Below are 18,082 nucleotides of genomic sequence, written 5' to 3' on the forward strand. Positions count from 1 at the left end.
AGCACCAGGTCTTGGAACATAGACCTTCTTCCTGTCATGTGTCGTGAGCATTCAGAGTCCAGGTACCATGACATGTTGTGCTTTGTCCTTTTTGCAGTCAAGGATATCTGCAATAGGAATAATCTTATCCTTAGGTACCCACATCTTCTTGGGTCCTTTCTTGTTAGTTCTCCTCAAGTTCTGATTGAACTTGGGTTTAACATTGTAAGCAATAGGAGGAACAGCATGATAATTTTTAATGTGAGTTTCATGATATTTCCTAGGTTGTGTCACATGCTTTTTGGTGTGTGTTATGTGAAAACTTTGAGCATGTGAAGTGTGCCTAATATCATGGGAGTGGCCATACTTGAACTGATCATACAATGGCTTGTATGTGAATTTCATTTCATCAACAGGTTCAAGTTTGTATGGGGTTTCACCCTCAAAACCAATGCCAACTCTTTTGTTTCCACACACAGCATATATCATAGAAGCTAGCTGACTTCTGCCAATACTTCTAGATAAGAACTTCCTGAAACTTAAATCATATTCTTTCAGAATATGGTTTAGACTAGGAGTGGATTTTTCTGAGTCAGAAGGAGATCCAACATTATTGGATAATTTTAAAAGTTTTTCTTTTAATTCAGAATTTTCCAACTCAAGCTTCTTTGTTTCAAATTCAAATAGCTTTTTCAGCTCTTTGTATTTGAGACTAATCTGAGACTTGAATTCCAGAAGTTCAGTTAGACCGGAAACTAACTCATCTCTAGTAAGTTCAGAAAATACCTCTTCAGAATCTGATTCTGATGTAGATTCTGATCCGTCATCTTCTGTCGCCATCAGCGCACAGTTAGCCTGCTCATCTTCAGAATCTGAATCATCTTCTGACTCATCCCAGGTTGCCATAAGACCTTTCTTCTTATGAGACTTCTTCTTGGGATTTTCCTTTTGAAGTTTTGGACATTCATTCTTGAAGTGTCCAGGCTCATTGCATTCATAACACATGACCTTCTTCTTGTCAAATCTTCTGTCATCAGAAGATTCTCCACGTTCAAATTTCTTTGAACTTCTGACGCCTCTGAACTTCCTTTGCTTGGTTTTCCAGAGTTGATTTAGCCTTCTGGAGAACAAGGACAGTTCATCTTCTTCTTCAGATTCTGATTCTTCAGGATCTTCTTCTCTAGCCTGAAAAGCGTTAGTGCATTTCTTGATATTGGATTTTAATGCAATAGACTTACCTTTCTTTTGAGGCTCATTTGCGTCCAGCTCTACTTCATGGCTTCTCAAGGCACTGATAAGCTCTTCCAGAGAAACTTCATTCAGATTCTTTGCAATCTTGAATGCAGTCACCATAGGACCCCATCTTCTGGGTAAGCTTCTGATGATCTTCTTTACGTGATCAGCCTTGGTGTATCCCTTGTCAAGAACTCTCAATCCAGCAGTAAGAGTTTGAAATCTTGAAAACATCTTTTCAATGTCTTCATCATCCTCCATCTTGAAGGTTTCATACTTCTGGATTAAAGCAAGAGCTTTAGTCTCCTTGACTTGAGCATTTCCTTCATGAGTCATTTTCAAGGACTCATATATGTCATAGGCCGTTTCCCTGTTAGATATCTTCTCATACTCAGCATGAGAGATAGCATTCAGCAAAACAGTTCTGCATTTATGATGATTCCTGAAAAGCTTCTTCTGATCATCATTCATTTCTTGCCTTGTCAGCTTTACGCCACTGGCATTTACTGGATGTTTGTAACCATCCATCAGAAGATCCCATAGATCACCATCTAGACCAAGAAAGTAACTTTCCAGTTTATCTTTCCAGTATTCAAAATTTTCACCATCAAATACCGGCGGTCTAGTATAACCATTGTTACCGTTGTGTTGCTCAGCAGAGCCAGATGTAGATGCAGGTGTAGACTTTGCAGTTTCATCAACCATCGTTTACTGAAGCGTTTTTCTCTTCCTGAATCTTTTCTAAACACGGTTAAGTGCTTGCACCTTAGAACCGGCGCTCTGATGCCAATTGAAGGATAGAAAAACACTTAGAAAGGGGGGGTTTGAATAAGTGTAGCTTTAAAAACTTGACAGATAAAAATAAATTGCACAGTTATTTTTATCCTGGTTCGTTGTTAACTAAACTACTCCAGTCCACCCCCGCAGAGATGATTTACCTCAACTGAGGATTTAATCCACTAATCGCACGGATTACAATGGTTCTCCACTTAGTCAGCAACTAAGTCTTCCAGAGTCTTCTGATCACACACTGATCACTCCAGGAACAACTGCTTAGATACCCTCTAAGACTTTTCTAGAGTATTCTGATCCACACGATCACTCTAGTTACAACCTGCTTAGATAACCTCTAAGACTTCCTAAAGTATACTGATCCACACGATCACTCTAGTTCCTTACAACTTAATGTAATCAATTCTAAGAGTATTACAATTGCTTCTTAAAAGCTATAATCACAAACTGTGATATTTCTCTTAACGTTTAAGCTTAATCTCACTAAAATATTACAACAGCAATGTAGTGAGCTTTGATGAAGATGAAGATTCTGAGCTTTGATTTGAACAGCGTTTCAGCAAGTTAATATGAGTTGGTTTTGTGCAGAATCGTTAACCTTGCTTCTCATCAGAACTTAATATTTATAGGCGTTGGAGAAGATGACCGTTGAGTGCATTTAATGCTTTGTGTGTTCCGTACAGCATCGCATTTAATGTTATCCGCTTTTGTCAACTACCTCGAGCCTTGTTCACGCTGTGTCTACTGACGTAGCCTTTAATAGCTTTTAACGTTCCTTTTGTCAGTCAGCGTAGCCTGCCACTTGTACTTCCTTCTGATCTGATGTTTGTGAATACAACGTTTGAATATCATCAGAGTCAAACAGCTTGGTGCATAGCATCTTCTGATCTTCTGACCTTGAAGTGCTTCTGAGCGTGATACCATCAGAACTTCAGTGCTTCTGATCTCATGTTCTTCTGATGCTTCCATAGACCCATGTTCTGATTCTGCTTCGACCATCTTCTGATGTCTTGCCAGACCATGTTCTGATGTTGCATGCTGAACCCTTTGAGACAAAGCTTCTGAGCGCTGAATTATGCATACTCTTTATATATTTCCTGAAAAGGAAATTGCATTGGATTAGAGTACCATATTATCTTAAGCAAAATTCATATTATTGTTATCATCAAAACTAAGATAATTGATCAGAACAAATCTTGTTCTAACAGGTATCAAACCATAACAAAGGGCAAGACCTCTACAATAGGACAATATCTAATGAAAATACTAGTGAGTTTCTGAAGCTTATCAAGAAGCATGGGTACAAGGTGGTGGATTAGTTGACTCAGATAAATAGGCTATGATCCCCAATATATCATACACAAGCAAATAATCAATCATTCCCATCTGAAGAGTATTTAAGGAATTAGGAGTATCGGCATTAGGAAGAACCACACAAGCCATTAGGTATTCTTTATTTGACTCCCAACTTTCACGATTACTGCCAATAAGAATTTTCTCAATGGATCCAGATATTCTTAAAATCAATTTGTAGGTCTTTTAATATTATACATGTTTGTATGATTATCTGACCACCACATTTTATTTAACATGTATATTCAATTGACTATTAATGACACGTGACTATCAAGATGAGACGTAGTTAGAGTTGTCATTGTGACAACCATAAATTTATATATATTAAGATAAGATATATATATATATATATATATATATATATATATATATATATATATATATATATATATATAACTTTTCATATTTTTAATATACTTATATTTATATTTATTTTTGTAAAACGTTATAATTTGAATTCTCAAGAGTTATAAGATACTATTTGTAACTAGAATTAATAAACATATCAACTAAAAATGAAAAACAATCTAACTTTAAGAGTTAAATGGATCACACATTTATTTGTTGAAAGTGATAAAATTTGCAATCAACGGGATCAAAAGAAACTTTTTTAAAAATGTGCGAAAGAATCGAAAAACTTGATGGTAGAATATGGTTTCAAGAGACCTTTGACACTACATATCCACCCTTTCAAGAGACAATTGACACAACATATCCACCAAAATTTAAGACAATTGAAGTATAAATCACGCCTTTTATAAAATCAACAATTTTTCTCATTCCTAATTGATGCGGGACTTTAGCAAAACTTTTACACTTGAAATATTGAATTAGTTTATAGAATTTTGCACCAAAAATACCTAATTTATATATTAATAAAGGCTGTTGAAAACAATCTAAACTACTAGAATATAGACTCTAAAGAAAAAGTGGCTAGGTGATCAGTGCATTTTGATGCACGTTCTTCCATGTTTGTGCTCAAGCATTTCTTCCATTTATTTTAATTATTTTTTTGTTTTAATATATTTTTATATTTTATTTTATGTTTGCACTTATTTGTTTTTCGTATTAATTTTTCAGCATTAGCAGTCTGCACGGAAACGATCATATCTGGAGTTCCAGGAGTCCGATTGAGGCGTTCTAATAATCGCCGGAAAGCTAAGAGAGAGAGCTACGACTTTCATGTTGGAGTCGAAGTCAGATTTAGACTGTAGCAGGGCCAGAAAATTCGTTGAAGTTGCAGCACTAGTTTTATTTAAGTTTCGGGTCATTAGTTTTGGGCCTGGGTCGTATGTTTGACCCAGTTGGTTTGTAAAACGGGTTGTACTATTTCCCCTTAGGGTAGCAGCCACGAAACACTGTTCACGATCTTCCATTCACGAAATTCTCCAAGCTTTTGACGATCCTGTAATGGAGAACTAATCCTAAGGGCTAATCTGCCGAATTCGAATTCCACAAAACTTTGAGGTTATTATTACTTTCAATTTAATTCAGTTCCTTTCCAATTTGTTATATGATTTCGTTTGCTTAATTCGTTCTTATAGAATATATTGGATTTAATTCGATTGATGCATGTTCCTTACTTTAATCGCGTTTAAACTTAGCTTATTCGTTAATTCGCGCTATCGATAACCGTTTGCTTAATTCGGTGAACCGTTTGCTTAATTCGGTGATTAGGAACATAACTCGTGTAGTATTGTCGACGCTTGTTTCATCAATATTGCAATCGAATAGGAATTGGTACCGCTTAGGGAATTGAAATTGTAATAATCAATGATAAGTTGGAAGTAGAATCGGTAGATTAACCTGTTATAATCACTTATTTCAAAACAGCTTATTTTCATAATCACTTTTGATAATCATTTTTTTCCGACCAAACCAAACCCCCCCTAAATCGATTTAGCTTTTAGTTAATAAAAATCAAGAATCCTTTTGAGAACGATATTTCGAGTCAACTGTCGCTGTACTGCTTTTATACTAAACAACTCGTTTTTGACCCGCGCGACAGCGGATCAAATTGGCGCCGTTGCCGGGGATTCTTGTTATTATTAACTAATTTTAGAGTCTTAGATTTAGTGTTCATGCGTTTAGGCAGTAGTTTCCTCACGATTTTGGCCAATCCGCGTTTAGAGTCAAAAAAATTCAGTTTTTGAAAAACTTGTGTTCGATTGTAAAAAGTTTTTGCCTACTGGAAGTAGAAAAATCGTGTGATCAATACTCCCTTACTCTAGTAGAGTAAGGGAATTCGATCAAAAATTGCCAAATTCATCGTTTTTCTATTTTTAATGAATTTTTTACTGTTTTCATAGTGTCGAAAAAATCCAAAAAAATTCTCAAAATTCTTATTTCATCTAATTAGATTAAATTTTGTGTTTTTATATTTTTCTGAACAGATTTTAATCGTGTTCCTTCATTCTATTTGTTTATGGCTGTTATGGGACATTGTTGGCATTTTCGCATTTGTTGCTGCATTGCTTAATTGATTTTGATTCTGAACTTGATTTTGATAATATGGTTGATCAAAGAACACTAAGGCAGCTAGCTGCGCTTGATGTTAATTATAATGGTTTATGTATTGAATATGCTGATGTTGTTGTTCCCTTTGAATCGAAATCTGGTTTAATACACTTGTTGCCAAGGTTTAGTGGTCTTACAGGTGAGGATCCACATAAGCATCTGAAAGAATTCCAGATTGTTTGTTCTACATTATTGAGACCTAAGGGAATAACAGAAGACCATATCAAGCTGAGAGTCTTCCCGTTCTCACTTCAAGGTGCTGCAAAAGATTGGTTATACTACCTTGAGCCGAATTCTGTTACAAGCTGGAATGATCTCAAAAAAGTGTTCTTAGAAAGTTTCTTCCCTCCCCAAGTTACAACTTTTGCATCTTCCAGACCTCCACTAGAGGATATTGTCAAACAAATGGCTGCAAATAATCTCCAGTATCAACAACAAATATATTCTACTCTTCAAACTTTGCAAACACAAATTGGACAGCTTGCCACTTTGATGAATGTCATACAACAAGCTCAAGGATCAAACCAACTACTTTCCCAAAAAGTAGTGAATCCAAAAGGTCCTAATGTAAGTGCGATTTCCTTGAGTTTTGAAAAGAGTGTTGAATCGGTTGAACCAGCACCCGAAAAAAATAAAGAGGTGGTTAAGTCCATTCCTAAACCTGATTCTGAAATTGTTGATGACACTTATAATGATTTGTTTGCAGCTGTCAATTTTCCATCTTTTTCTGGTTTTGATGATGTTTACTCGTGTTCTGATTGCACTGACACTAACATGTGTGTTGTTTGTGCTGAGATTAATGATGCCTTGCAGGGTGACATTTTTCCTTCAGGTGAAGTTGTCGATGAAGTTGTTTATGCCGTTGAACTTGAAATCTCGGCTGCCCAAAACACAACATCTGTTGAACAACCACCTTCTTTAGAGTCTGCACTACTTCCTGAAGATTTAAATTATTCATCAAAGACTGAATTTGAGAATGAAGAGAAATCATTGAAGAAACATAGAAATGGAATTGGATGGACTTTGATTGACATTCTTGATATTATTCCATCATGTAATGAGCATAAGATCTCACTTTCAGATGAAGAAAAATTAGTGAGGCAGCCCTTTCAACCATTGATCTTTGATGTTGTGATAAATGACATCACTTTCACGTGCGCATTCGACACTTTTACTTTTCGGAGATTGTTCTTTGATCCTGGAATAAAAGGCGAAGGCACTAAAATAAATTTCAAGGTCAATGTACACCGTATTAGGCTATTCCATGAGAGCCCTACTTTGGAAGGAGAGATTGTAAAAGAGGTTTCACTAGCAAAGGTTGTTTATGCGATCACATATCCTCCTTGAATACTCGGGTGTGTTCTTTCCTTTCTCTCACTCTTACTTTATATTTGAGTTCTTTTTATTGAGGACAATGCTTGTTTTAAGTGTGGGGGAGGAAATCATTTATTTTCTTTGCTTTTGTTCTTTGTTTTATTTTCTCTTGTTTTGTTTTCAGTTTAAATAAATAAATAAATATGCATCGTTTTGAAAGTTTTAGGCTATAGACTGATTTGAGTCGAGTTTGCGGAGACTTGGAAAAATTCACACGATCGGTGTCGTTTTAACACCGTAAGTCTACTGCATATGGAAATTGATTTTAATTTTTTATTATGTTTTAGCCTTAAATTCTCATTCTCTGACAGCTCTTGAGTAGTTTATTTCAGCAATCGGCACCATCTCTCACACACTTTACGCAGGGAAGCCGATGAATATAAGTGAATGTTCCAAAAAGAAAAAAAAAAAGAGAAAAGAAAAAGATAATACACCTTCTAAGTTTGGTGACCCTCACCCGGTCACTTAACCCAACGGTTGTGTAATCTTCAAAAAAAAAAAGTTTTCAAAACTCTTTGTTAGTTGGTTCAGCGGTTTCTGGTGCTGAACTTGGTAGGGAGGATTACGGTCCGATCCCCCGCAACTACAACTGAGTAAACAAAGGGTTATGCCACGTAAGTACCAGAACCCCGTGCAAAAAAGGATCAGAGTCACTAACCGGTCGTCTTGCTATAAGTGTGTGGAGATAACGGGCTTAATGTGATTGCGCCTGAATGAAAAAGAGCAAAAAGGATGAGTAAGTTAGGCTATGGTATAATAATATGATTTGAATTGGTTTGTGTATTTAGGAGGCTTATGTCTGCATAACTGTGGTTAGTGTTCTTACGATATCCTTAGTGTGCAAGATTAGTACCTGTCGATGCAAACTTACTCGAAGAAGATTTGTAGCCCAGGATGAGTAACTGTTGATGTATTTGTGCTTTCTTTGTTTTGTTTTTCATTTTGCTCGGAGTGCAAAAGTTCAAGTGTGGGGGAATTTGATCAGTGCATTTTGATGCACGTTCTTCCATGTTTGTGCTCAAGCATTTCTTCCATTTATTTTAATTATTTTTTTGTTTTAATATATTTTTATATTTTATTTTATGTTTGCACTTATTTGTTTTTCGTATTAATTTTTCAGCATTAGCAGTCTGCTCGGAAACGATCATATCTGGAGTTCCAGGAGTCCGATTGAGGCGTTCTAATAATCGCCGGAAAGCTAAGAGAGAGAGCTACGACTTTCATGTTGGAGTCGAAGTCAGATTTAGACTGTAGCAGGGCCAGAAAATTCGTTGAAGTTGCAGCACTAGTTTTATTTAAGTTTCGGGTCATTAGTTTTGGGCCTGGGTCGTATGTTTGACCCAGTTGGTTTGTAAAACGGGTTGTACTATTTCCCCTTAGGGTAGCAGCCACGAAACACTGTTCACGATCTTCCATTCACGAAATTCTCCAAGCTTTTGACGATCCTGTAATGGAGAACTAATCCTAAGGGCTAATCTGCCGAATTCGAATTCCACAAAACTTTGAGGTTATTATTACTTTCAATTTAATTCAGTTCCTTTCCAATTTGTTATATGATTTCGTTTGCTTAATTCGTTCTTATAGAATATATTGGATTTAATTCGATTGATGCATGTTCCTTACTTTAATCGCGTTTAAACTTAGCTTATTCGTTAATTCGCGCTATCGATAACCGTTTGCTTAATTCGGTGAACCGTTTGCTTAATTCGGTGATTAGGAACATAACTCGTGTAGTATTGTCGACGCTTGTTTCATCAATATTGCAATCGAATAGGAATTGGTACCGCTTAGGGAATTGAAATTGTAATAATCAATGATAAGTTGGAAGTAGAATCGGTAGATTAACCTGTTATAATCACTTATTTCAAAACAGCTTATTTTCATAATCACTTTTGATAATCATTTTTTTCCGACCAAACCAAACCCCCCCTAAATCGATTTAGCTTTTAGTTAATAAAAATCAAGAATCCTTTTGAGAACGATATTTCGAGTCAACTGTCGCTGTACTGCTTTTATACTAAACAACTCGTTTTTGACCCGCGCGACAGCGGATCACTAGGACATATCAACTTAGAGTTAGTCTCCCATAGGGCTGGAAATGAGTCGAGTCGAGTCGAATTCGCCTCAGCTCAGTTCGACTCGTTAAGAATTAGCCGAGTTCGAGTTCGAGTTCGAGTTTATAACGAACTCTTTTTTTGGCTCAAACTCGACTCGTTCAAATTTGGCCGAGTTTGAGTTCGAGTTCGAGTTTATCTCGAACTTTTTTTTAGGTCAAACTCGATTTGTTAGAAGTTCACGAACATCTCGATTCAACTCGTTAGGTTTATCTTGTTAGGTTCAACTCGCTTATTTCACGGACTTAAAATTTTTTAAAGTCTATTATATATATATATATATATATATATATATATATATATATATATATATATATATATATATATATGACTTTTTAAATTATTTTTTTATATAAAAAATATAGAAATAAAATAAAAGTTATAAAATTGAAATTTATACAATTTAATTTTATTTGTATAATTATTTGTAGAAATATTTTGCTCACTAGAGAATATAAATTATCAATTAAAACCGTTAGATTAAAATAAAATATGATACTAAGATTTATAGCAAATATTTAAACCTACTCTTAAAGATAATATAATCTATCTCATATATAATCGAGTTGACTCATGAACCTAACGAGTCGAACTATGTATAGTTCAAGTTCAGCTCATTTAGTAAACGAACTTAGTTTTTAGCTCATATTCAACTCATTTGGTTCATGAACCTAGTCCAACGATTTAATTTTCGAATCGAGTTTCGAACTATTTTCGAGTTAGTTTGGTTCATTGCCAACCCTAGTCTCCCATTAAATAAGACAAATATCGATCCTTCAATTAATTCTTAATTTGTTTGTTACAAAATTAAAAGAGAATTCTAAGAGTTAGTCTCAGATGTCATAGTCTTGAATGTTGGCTAAACAAGTGCTATATGTTTGTATTCAATTTGAGGTTCCACGTCTAACTAGTTGATTAAACTTTAGGGGAAATACTTCACATCAGATGATGAAGCCTAGACTTGTCCAATTCCCTTTTTTTTTTCCTACTTGATTCTTTCCTTTTCCTTTCACACATGACATAGAACACACAAAAAGGTAGTTTTTCTTTTATTTCCAATATTTAACAGTTTGATTGTATTTTTCTTGTCTTCATTATAGTAACGTGTGATTTGATCTCCCCAATTGTTTTAATGTTGTGTTAAGTAATTTATCATATCTGTTTTGTTCAAACTTTTAAAATTCCTATGAATTCAAGCTTTTAAAAGCATTTAAAATCTTATTATGCTCACGATTTAGCAATTCAAATATTAAAAAATTTAAAATCTAAAACTCAAAAAAATTATTGTTTCAGACTTTAAGGTGAAATTAAATTCTCAATACGGTTAGAATAATAATGCAAGTGTGAGTAAATGGAGAAATAGTCCGACATTTGATAGAAATGTGTTGACTTGAACATTTATAAGTGGGAGAATCCACTCACCTGTCACCTTAAGGTTTTAGGTGGACATGTGGTGTGTCTCTCACAAAGATGTCTAGTCCTACACTATGTATCAATGCTCCATAGTAAAAACCCACTAAATGGTATCATGAGCCTTTGGTTCGAAAAAGAACCGGCTCACTTGTATCAAAATGTCCAAGAAGTGGTGTCTCGTTGCAATGAGTCAACGGCGATATAAGTGTGAGGGGAAGCATTATGGACTCACACTTGAGGGGGAGTGTTAGAGTAATAATGCAAGTGTGAGTAAGAAGGGAAATAGTCTCACATTAGATAGGAATGTGGTGACTTGAACACAAAGATGCATAATCCTCAACTATGTATCAATCCTCAACTTTGATATATGCAATGTGTTAGCGCAACAATCGGGGAAGGATCGAGGAGAATTCTTATTTTTGGAACATTCCGTTTGAACAACACACCTTTGTGGGAGACACACCACTTCTCCACTTAAAACCTTAAGATTTTGGGTGAATAAGTGGTGTGTCTCTCACAAAGTGCTTAGTCCACCATATTATATCAATGCTCTCTAGTGAAAAACTTCCCCCAGTATATACATTATCCAACCATTACTTAAATTATTAATACCGTAATTAAATAATATCATATTGTTCAAGGGAATTCAATTTCAAATTTAAAATTTTGTTTAAACCTATTTAAATTATCTTAGAATAACTCCATAGTTAAACGTGTTTGACTTGGAACAATTCTGGATGAATAACTTTCTAGGAAAGTTTCCTGAAAAGCGTGTGAGTGAGGAAAAATCATACTGAAAAAATCCGTGTTAGTTCGTGGGATCAGTCGATCGTTCCCGAAAGAAGTTTGGGCGTTACATAACTCCAATATTATAAGAATCTCATTTTTTAAGGAATCATAGTTGAGAAAAAAACTTTATGCAATATACATTTATATAATTGTAACCTATAAACTTGTAAAATAATGATATAAGTAAACAATTATTTTATATAATTTTTTTTTTGAAAATGTTAGTGTGTAAATTGAAAATACTATAAGTTCTACATAGATTATTTTACACATTAGATTACTTTCATCACTATATAAATAGTGTTAATGGGGTAATATGTCTTAAATCTCAAGTGAGAAAAAGAGAAAGAAAGGAGACATATTTCGAGTTTGATAATTTTGAACGTATTTGTAGATGTATTTGTTAATGAGTCATATTCAGGACCTGTTAATATTTTATTAGTTCTAAATATATGTTTTCTCTCATTTGTTATAAACAAGTTGCATAAGGTAGAAATTCTATTGAGAAAGGAAAGGGTAAAATTTTTAGAGTTATATTTTAGGAATTTGGCCGCCATTTGGGGTTATCATAAGGATTGGTCAACATTTTAGACAGTCTGGGTTTGTGTGATTCTTATATTGAGAGTTGGAGAGATTGGGAAATACTTGGGTAAAAAATAGGGTTTATTCTTGGGAACATAGAAGATCATTTTCTTGTAACTCATTTGTAATCTCTTGTAACAACTTTTGGAGTATAATGAATTGGAGAGTTGCTTTATCTCGCAGAAGTAGATCATTTGATTGAACTGGATAGACAAATTTCTTGTGTTCTCGCCTCCTATTGTTTTTATTGCTTGAGATCATTTGTGTGGTTGCCATTGTTCTTTGCCCCCGCATATCAAATTACTTGATTTGAATTGAACATTTTCCTTATCACCAGTGGCAAATGGGTTAAGTCTACAAGTGAGCACTATAGGTTCAAATAGGACATCGAGAAGTTTTTTGGAGACATTGAATGTGGATTGTGGAAGGTGAAGATGCAAGCAATATTAATTCAACAAAAATGTGTAGAAGCATTGAAGTGAAAGGCATTGATGCATGTAACCCTTACACAAGCTGAGAAGACCGAGATGATGAATAAGGCCAAAAGTGTCATTATCTTGAGCATCAGAGGTAAAGTATTAAAGGAAGTTGAGAAGGAGATGACCGCAGCTGAGATGTGGGTAAAGCTTGAATAGTTATATATGACAAAGTCATTGGCTTATAGGTTATGTTTCAAACAACAAATTTATTTCTTTGCGTATGGTGGAGAATAAATCTATTGTGGAGCAGCTGACAGAATTTCACAAGATCATTGATTATTTGCAAAATATAGATATGAAAATTGAAGACGAGAATAAGGCTTTACTCTTGTTAAGCTCATTACCCAGATCCTTTGACCACTTTAAGTATTCCCTTCTTTATGTTAAGGAAGTAACTATCACATTGGATGAAGCCCGGACGACCGTAAGATTAAAGGAGTTATCGAAGATGTAAGATTTGAAGGTTGATGATATTGGTAAAGGCTAAGTGTCTCAAGAGGAATGAGTGGGAGTAGAGGAAACCAGAAAGGAAAGAGATCCAAATCAAAGTCCAAGTCCAAGGTTTTTGATAAGTTAAAGTTTAAATGCTTCAATTATCACAAAACAGTCACTTCAACAAGGGTGTCATGAAAAATAGATATGAAAGTGTTGGCACACTAGTGGTAACAAGTTTGGAAATAGAAAAGGTTTATATTATGGACTCAGGTTGATCTTATTACATGTGTCCAAGGAAATATTATCTTAAGAATTTGGAGCAGAAATAAGGTGGAGTCGTTCAACTTGGAAACAATAAGGCTTGCAAAGTTCTTGGTATTCGTACAACTTAAGAAAAATGTTTCATGACCGTGATTTCCTTCTACGCAATATGAGGTATGTTCTCGAACTTAAGAAAAATTTGTTATCCATAAGCATGTTTGATGATCTAGGCTACTGCACTAGAGTTGAACGTGGGATGTTGAGAATTTAGCATGATGCATTAATAATGGCTAAAGGATCCAAAATGTGTGGGTTGTATATTATATGGATGGTTCCATTGTTATTGGTCATGCATCAGTAGCTAGTCAAGACCTACTTGATAAATCTTAGTTGCGCATTTGAAACTAGGGCATGTTAATGAAAGAGGTTTAGTTGAACTTGTTGAACAAGGTATGATATGGAGTGAGAAATTAAATAAATTAAAATTTTGTAATAATTTCATTTTAGGAAAACAAGACATGGTGAAGCTTGGGAGTGGTGTGTATAATTCTAGTAGACCTTTTGAGTATGTTCACTCATATCTATGGGCCCGACAAAGGTGGCAACTCATGGGGGTGAATTTTATTTCCTATCTATTATTGATGAGTTCTCTAGAAGAGTACGAGTCTACATTGTGAAACGTAAAAATGACACCTTTGAAAAGTTTAATGAATGATATACTCTTATAGCAAGTCAATTGAAAATTAAACTGGATGTATTGAGAATTGACAATGGCATGATGTTTGTTTTATAGCAGTTTAATGAGTTTTGTACGAAACATGGTATCAAGAGGCATAAACCCGTTGCTGGAACACCTCAACAAAATGACTTAGTAGAACACGTGAATAGAACTTTTTGGAGAGAGTAAGGTGTATGTTGTTGGGAGATGGGTTACCAAAGAGTTTCCGGGGTGAAGTAATTGCTGCAACAACTTACTTAATCAACAAATATCAATCCACATGAATAAACTTCAAGACACCTGTGGAAGTTTGGAGTGGGAAATAGGTAGACTACACAAATTTGAAGATTTTTGGAGCCTTGTCATTTGCTCATATCAAACAAGACAAACTTGATGTTAGGGTTGTAAAGTGTGTCTTCATTGGTTATCCTAAATGGGTGAAACGTTACAAACCATGGAAGATGGATCCTAGAGGATCAAAATTTATCATAAGTAGGGATGTTACTTTTGATGAGACTCGTATGGGAATGAAGTGAAAAGTATTTGAGGTTAAAGAATCACAAACGATGGTGGAAAAGACTCAGATTGAGGTGGAGGTTCCTAATAATGAGACTATAGATTAGGAGTTAGTAAAGACTCCCGTTTCCAGTACTGTTGAAGGGAAACATACAATGTCTCATAATTATTAGTTGGCTCGTGATAAAGTTAGGAGAGAGATTGTACCACCTTAAAGATACGATTATGTTTATCTTAAGAGATTGTACCACCTCAGAAAACCAAAGACATTCAAGGAAGCACTTAAAAGCAAAGATAGTCAAACATGGTTAATGGCAGTAAATGATGAGATGAATTCACTGATGAAGAACTTTACTTGGGAGCTTGTGAGACTACCTAAGAAACAAAGGGTGGTTAGATGCAAGTGGATTTTCAAGAAGAAGGAAGGTATTCCAGGAATTGAAGAACCAAGGTTTAAGGCAAGACTTGTAGTGAAAGGTTTCATTCAAGTGGAAGGGATTAATTACAATGAAATTTGTTTACCTGTGGTAAAACATTATTCTATAAGGGTACTTATGGAAATTTTAAATTAATATAATCTTGAGTTAGAGCAGATGGACGTCAAAATAGATTTCTTACATGGAGACCTTGAAGAGACAGTCTACATGAAACAACATGAAGGTTTTGTAGAAGATAAGGATAAGATATGTTTGTTGAAGAAATATTTGTATGGGTTTAAACAAAGCCCAAGGAAGTGGTATTGTCGGTTTAATGACTTTCTTCTTAAACTTAGTTTTGTAAGAAGTAGTCTAGATTTCTATAGAAATCATCTAGCTACTAACCTTGCTTTGTGTTTGTCAATTGATCCATCTAGATTTAGTTTCAATTTCTAAACCCATCTGACACTAACGACTTTCTTGTTCTTCGGAAGCTCAGTCAACTCTCAAGTCTTGTTTCTTTCTATAGCCTCAAGTTCTTCTTTCACGGTCTTTAGCCACACTTACTTCTTAATAGCTTCTTCAGTACTAATTGGTTCAAAGTCTACTAACATGGCACATTGAATGACTTCTCCTTCACAGTCTATCTGAGTATCTTGTAACATGTTAAACTCTGCAAATCTTCTTGGTATTTGTCTGATTTGTGGCCTCTAAAATTGTTCAGAATTTTCTGCAGATGCTGGAACAGTATCTGATGCTAGACTACCTTCAGAAGTTCCACCATCGGAGGTATGGCCACCATCAGAGTTTGGATTACCATCGGAGTATGGATCATCATCAAAATCTAGATTAGAATCAGATTCACCTTCAGAGTCAGAATCGTCTTCAGAATCTCCATCAGCTTCATAGTTACCTTCAGACTCTGACTCATCTTCTGAGGCAGAATCCCCTTCAGAGGCAGATTCTCCTTCAAAAGTTAACTCAGGTGTCAACACTACACCAGAGTTAGATTGAGACTTGCTCCAATCCCACACTTCTGCTTCCTTCACAATGATATCTCTGCTGACTTCAACTTTATTAGTGATTGGACAATAAAGCTTATAAGCACATGTACTATGGTACCTAATAAGAAACATTATTTTGCTTCTATCATACAACTTCTTTCTAGTAGCACCTGGAACATGTTTGTAACAAACATAACCAAATACTCTAAAATGACTCACACTTTGCTTATATCCAGTTCATTTTTCAAAAGGAATAGTTTCTTTCAGCTTCTTGATTGGAAACTTGTTGAGCACATATGTTGCAGTGGCAACAGTTTCACCCCACAAGGTGTAAGGGAGCTTCTTCTCTTGCAACATGCTCCTTGTCATATCAAGCAAAGTACAACTTCTTCTTTCAAGAAGACCTATGTGTTATGGAGTATATGGAGCAGTAACCTCGTGATCATTCCATTCTCCTCAGAGTACTTCTTGAACTCTATAGAGTTGTACTCACTTCCACCATCAATTCTGAGAACTTTCAGCTTTTGACCACTCTATTTTTCAGCCTTCACTTTAAACTTTTGAAACGCATCAAACATGTAATGCTTAAACTTGATGAGTGTTAACCATGTCATTCTATGAACTCATCCACAAAATACATAAAATACTTGTTTCCTCTAACTAAAGGTACTTCAAATGGCCCACATACATCAGAATGCACTACTCCTAAAGCTTGCTTTGCTCTTCGAGTCACTTCTGATGCAAATGGAAATATAGTTTGCTTGCCTTTCAAGCATATCTCACATGACTTCTCAGGATTTACAATTTTAGGAATTCCATGTACCAGCTTCTTAGAACCCAGATGCCCTAAGCTTCTAAAGTTCACATGCCCCAATCTCTAGTGCCACGACTCATTGTCACCTTCAGCATCTACTGCACTAAGGCATTTAGTTTCAGATGTATCCATATTCACCTTGAATGTTTTGTTGCTTCCCTGCTCACATTGCATAATCAGCTTTTGATCAGAATCATACAACTTCAAGAGATTGTTCTTCATAGTTACTGAGAAATCTTTCTCAATTAGCTGGCCTACACTCATCAAATTCCTCTTCATACCAGGATTATATCAAACATCCTTGATTAGAATAATTTTCCATTCTTCACTCTGACTTTGACATTTCTCATTCCTCCAACATTAAGGTATTTATCATCAGCACATCTGATATTTGTCCTCTTTCTAGAGTAAAAATCAATCAGCCATTGTTTGTTTCCAGTTAGGTGATTTGAGCAGCAAGTGTTCATATACCACTAGTCTACCAAATATCCACCATCATATTTAGAAGCCATCAATGCACAGGTTCATCATCAGAATCTCCTCTAGTTGTGTTTGCTTCTTCTGAATTCCTTTCCTTGTTTGACCAACAGTCAACAACAAAGTGGCCAAACCTATTACAATTGTAACACTGAACTTTTCTCTTGTCAAACTTCTCTTTTCCCTTCTAATGTTTCTTCTCATCAGAGTTTGAGGCTTCTGATTTCTGAGAACCACCATGTCTCTTCCTTGCCTCTAACCAAGACTGCTTCTGATTCTTCTTACCTGAAGACACTTTCAGAGTCTGCTTTACGTCTCATTCAGAGTTTCTCCCAGTCATACACAACTCTTGTGCCTCTAGACTACTATGCAGCTCTTCAATTTTCATGGTGCTGAGGTTTTTATAATGTTGAATTTCAACAACAATGTAACTAAACTGAGGAGTAAGTGATCTCAGTACCTTCTCAAAAATAACTTGTTCAGAAAGCGTTGTTCCACAAGCCTTCATCTCATTGATGACCATAATCACTCTGGAGAAGTAATATGGTACCTTGTCACTGTTCTTCAGGTTGAGATTCTCATACTACTTAAGTAGACTCTAAAGCTTCACCTTCTTCACTAATGCATCACCGTTATAGCATTGTACTAATGTGTCCCACGCACACTTCGCCGTTGTTGAATCAATGATCTTCTCTAACACATTTGTATCCACACACTGATGGATATAGAACAACGCCTTTTGAATCCTTCTTCCTCGTTTCTCTTTACACGTTTCTTTGTGCTTCAGTTGCATCTACTGCAACCAACGTGTAA

The sequence above is a fragment of the Vicia villosa genome, linkage group LG2, assembly GCF_029867415.1.
Source record: "Vicia villosa cultivar HV-30 ecotype Madison, WI linkage group LG2, Vvil1.0, whole genome shotgun sequence".
NCBI classification, from domain to species: Eukaryota; Viridiplantae; Streptophyta; class Magnoliopsida; order Fabales; family Fabaceae; genus Vicia; species Vicia villosa.